Raw genomic sequence first — 6,000 nt, forward strand, 5'->3', positions numbered from 1 at the left:
GTAATAATACATTGTGTTATTATACCTTTATTACAGTGTAATAATTAAAGTGTAATTATACCTCTATTACAGTGTAATAATACATTGTGTTATTATACCTTTATTACAGTGTAATAATACATTGTGTTATTATACCTTTATTACAGTGTAATAATTAAAGTGTAATTATACTTCTATTACAGTGTAATATTACATTGTGTTATTATACATTTATTACAATGTAATAATACATTGTGTTATTATACCTTTATTACAGTGTAATAATACATTGTGTTATTATATATTTATTACAATGTAATAATACATTGTGATATTACACCTTTATTACAGTATAATAACACATTGTGTTATTATACCTTTATTACAGTGTAATAATACATTGTGTTATTATACCTTTATTACAGTGTAATACATTGTGTTATTATTCCTTTATTACAGTGTAATAATACATTGTGTTATTATACATTTATTACAGTGTAATATACATTGTGTTATTATACCTTTATTACAGTGTAATAATACATTGTGTTATTATACCTTTATTACAGTGTAATAATACCTCTATTACAGTATAATAAGACATTGTGTTATTATACCTTTATTACAGTGTAATAATACATTGTGTTATTATACCTTTATTACAGTGTAATAATACCTCTATTACAGTATAATAATACATTGTGTTATTATACCTTTATTACAGTATAATAATACATTGTGTTATTATACCTTTATCACAGTGTAATAATACATTGTGTTATTATTCCTTTATTAGAGTGTAATAATACATTGTGTTATTATACCTTTATTGCAATGTAATAATACATTGTGTTATTATACCTTTATTACAGTGTAATTATACATTGTGTTATTATACCTTTATTACAGTGTAATAATACATTGTGTTATTATACCTTTATTACAGTATAATAACACATTGTATTATACATTTATTACAGTGTAATAATACATTGTGTTATTATACATTTATTACAATGTAATAATACATTGTGTTATTATACATTTATTACAGTGTAATAATACATTGTGTTATTATACATTACAATATAATAATTCATTGTGATATTACACCTTTATTACAGTATAATAACACATTGTGTTATTATACCTTTATTACAGTATAATAATACATTGTGTTATTATACCTTTATTACAGTGTAATTATACATTGTGTTATTATACCTTTATTACAGTGTAATAATACATTGTGTTATTATACCTTTATTACAGTGTAATAATACATTGTGTTATTATTCCTTTATTACAGTGTAATAATACATTGTGTTATTATACCTTTATTACAGTATAATAACACATTGTATTATACATTTATTACAATGTAATAATACATTGTGTTATTATACATTTATTACAGTTTAATAATTCATTGTGATATTACACCTTTATTACAGTATAATAACACATTGTGTTATTATACCTTTATTACAGTATAATAAAACATTGTGTTATTATACCTTTATTACAGTGTAATAATACATTGTGTTATTATACCTTTATTATAGTGTAATAATACATTGTGTTATTATACATTTATTACAGTGTAATAATACATTGTGTTATTATACATTTATTACAATGTAATAATACATTGTGTTATTATACATTTATTACAGTGTAATAATACATTGCGTTATTATACATTTATTACAATATAATAATTCATTGTGATATTACACCTTTATTACAGTATAATAACACATTGTGTTATTATACCTTTATTACGGTATAATAATACATTGTGTTATTATACCTTTATTACAGTGTAATTATACATTGTGTTATTATACCTTTATTACAGTGTAATTATACATTGTGTTATTATACCTTTATTACAGTGTAATAAGACATTGTGTTATTATACCTTTATTACAGTGTAATAATACATTGTGTTATTATTCCTTTATTATAGTGTAATAATACATTGTGTTATTATACATTTATTACAGTGTAATAATACATTGTGTTATTATACCTTTATTACAGTGTAATAATACATTGTGTTATTATTCCTTTATTACAGTGTAATAATACATTGTGTTATTATTCCTTTATTACAGTGTAATAATACATTGTGTATTATACCTTTATTACAGTATAATAACATATTGTATTATACATTTATTACAGTGTAATAATACATTGTGTTATTATACATTTATTACAATGTAATAATACATTGTGTTATTATACATTTATTACAGTGTAATAATACATTGCGTTATTATACATTTATTACAATATAATAATTCATTGTGATATTACACCTTTATTACAGTATAATAACACATTGTGTTATTATACCTTTATTACAATGTAATAATACATTGTGTTATTATATATTTATTACAATGTAATAATACATTGTGATATTACACCTTTATTACAGTATAATAACACATTGTGTTATTATACCTTTATTACAGTGTAATAATACATTGTGTTATTATACATTTATTACAGTGTAATAATACATTGTGTTATTATACCTTTATTACAGTGTAATAATTAAAGTGTAATTATACCTCTATTACAGTGTAATAATACATTGTGTTATTATACCTTTATTACAGTGTAATAATACATTGTGTTATTATACCTTTATTACAGTGTAATAATTAAAGTGTAATTATACTTCTATTACAGTGTAATATTACATTGTGTTATTATACATTTATTACAATGTAATAATACATTGTGTTATTATACCTTTATTACAGTGTAATAATACATTGTGTTATTATATATTTATTACAATGTAATAATACATTGTGATATTACACCTTTATTACAGTATAATAACACATTGTGTTATTATACCTTTATTACAGTGTAATAATACATTGTGTTATTATACCTTTATTACAGTGTAATACATTGTGTTATTATTCCTTTATTACAGTGTAATAATACATTGTGTTATTATACATTTATTACAGTGTAATATACATTGTGTTATTATACCTTTATTACAGTGTAATAATACATTGTGTTATTATACCTTTATTACAGTGTAATAATACCTCTATTACAGTATAATAATACATTGTGTTATTATACCTTTATTACAGTGTAATATTACATTGTGTTATTATACCTTTATTACAGTGTAATAATATATTGTGTTATTATACATTTATTACAGTGTAATAATACATTGTGTTATTATACCTTTATTACAGTGTAATAATACATTGTGTTATTATACCTTTATTACAGTGTAATAATACCTCTATTACAGTATAATAATACATTGTGTTATTATACCTTTATTACAGTGTAATATTACATTGTGTTATTATACATTTATTACAATGTAATAATACATTGTGTTATTATACCTTTATTACAGTGTAATAATATATTGTGTTATTATACATTTATTACAGTGTAATAATACATTGTGTTATTATACCTTTATTACAGTATAATAACACATTGTGTTATTATACCTTTATTACAGTGTAAAAATACATTGTGTTATTATACATTTATTACAGTGTAATAATACATTGTGTTATTATACCTTTATTACAGTGTAATAATTAAAGTGTAATTATACTTCTATTACAGTGTAATTTTACATTGTGTTATTATACATTTATTACAATGTAATAATACATTGTGTTATTATACCTTTATTACAGTGTAATAATACATTGTGTTATTATATATTTATTACAATGTAATAATACATTGTGATATTACACCTTTATTACAGTATAATAACACATTGTGTTATTATACCTTTATTACAGTGTAATAATACATTGTGTTATTATACATTTATTACAGTGTAATATACATTGTGTTATTATACCTTTATTACAGTGTAATAATACATTGTGTTATTATACCTTTATTACAGTGTAATAATACCTCTATTACAGTATAATAATACATTGTGTTATTATACCTTTATTACAGTATAATAATACATTGTGTTATTATACCTTTATTACAGTGTAATATTACATTGTGTTATTATACATTTATTACAATGTAATAATACATTGTGTTATTATACCTTTATTACAGTGTAATAATATATTGTGTTATTATACATTTATTACAGTGTAATAATACATTGTGTTATTATACCTTTATTACAGTATAATAACACATTTTGTTATTATACCTTTATTACAGTGTAAAAATACATTGTGTTATTATACATTTATTACAGTGTAATAATACATTGTGTTATTATACCTTTATTACAGTGTAATAATTAAAGTGTAATTATACTTCTATTACAGTGTAAAAATACATTGTGTTATTATACATTTATTACAGTGTAATATACATTGTGTTATTATACCTTTATTACAGTGTAATAATACATTGTGTTATTATACCTTTATTACAGTGTAATAATACCTCTATTACAGTATAATAATACATTTTGTTATTATACCTTTATTACAGTATAATAATACATTGTGTTATTATACCTTTATTACAGTGTAATAATACATTGTGTTATTATTCCTTTATTAGAGTGTAATAATACATTGTGTTATTATACATTTATTACAGTGTAATAATACATTGTCTTATACCTTTATTACAATGTAATAATACATTGTGTTATTATACCTTTATTATAGTGTAATAATACATTGTGTTATTATACCTTTATTACAGTATAATAATACATTGTGTTATTATACCTTTATTACAGTGTAATAATACATTGTGTTATTATTCCTTTATTACATTGTAATAATACATTGTGTTATTATACCTTTATTACAGTATAATGACATATTGTATTATACATTTATTACAGTATAATAATACATTGTGTTATTATACCTTTATTACAGTATAATAATACATTGTGTTATTATTCCTTTATTACATTGTAATAATACATTGTGTTATTATACCTTTATTACAGTATAATAACATATTGTATTATACATTTATTACAGTATAATAATACATTGTGTTATTATTCCTTTATTACAGTGTAATAATTAAAGTGTAATTATACCTCTATTACAGTGTAATATTACATTGTGTTATTATACATGTATTACAATGTAATAATACATTGTGTTATTATACCTTTATTACAGTGTAATAATATATTGTGTTATTATACATTTATTACAGTGTAATAATACATTGTGTTATTATACCTTTATTACAGTGTAATAATACATTGTGTTATTATACCTTTATTACAGTGTAATAATACCTCTATTACAGTATAATAATACATTGTGTTATTATACCTTTATTACAGTGTAATATTACATTGTGTTATTATACATTTATTACAATGTAATAATACATTGTGTTATTATACCTTTATTACAGTGTAATAATATATTGTGTTATTATACATTTATTACAGTGTAATAATACATTGTGTTATTATACCTTTATTACAGTATAATAACACATTGTGTTATTATACCTTTATTACAGTGTAAAAATACATTGTGTTATTATACATTTATTACAGTGTAATAATACATTGTGTTATTATACCTTTATTACAGTGTAATAATTAAAGTGTAATTATACTTCTATTACAGTGTAATTTTACATTGTGTTATTATACATTTATTACAATGTAATAATACATTGTGTTATTATACCTTTATTACAGTGTAATAATACATTGTGTTATTATATATTTATTACAATGTAATAATACATTGTGAAATTACACCTTTATTACAGTATAATAACACATTGTGTTATTATACCTTTATTACAGTGTAATAATACATTGTGTTATTATACCTTTATTACAGTGTAATAATACCTCTATTACAGTATAATAATACATTGTGTTATTATACCTTTATTACAGTATAATAATACATTGTGTTATTATACCTTTATTACAGTGTAATATTACATTGTGTTATTATACATTTATTACAATGTAATAATACATTGTGTTATTATACCTTTATTACAGTGTAATAATATATTGTGTTA

The sequence above is a fragment of the Scardinius erythrophthalmus genome (genome assembly GCF_964197995.2).
Source record: "Scardinius erythrophthalmus genome assembly, chromosome: 3".
NCBI lineage: Eukaryota > Metazoa > Chordata > Actinopteri > Cypriniformes > Leuciscidae > Scardinius > Scardinius erythrophthalmus.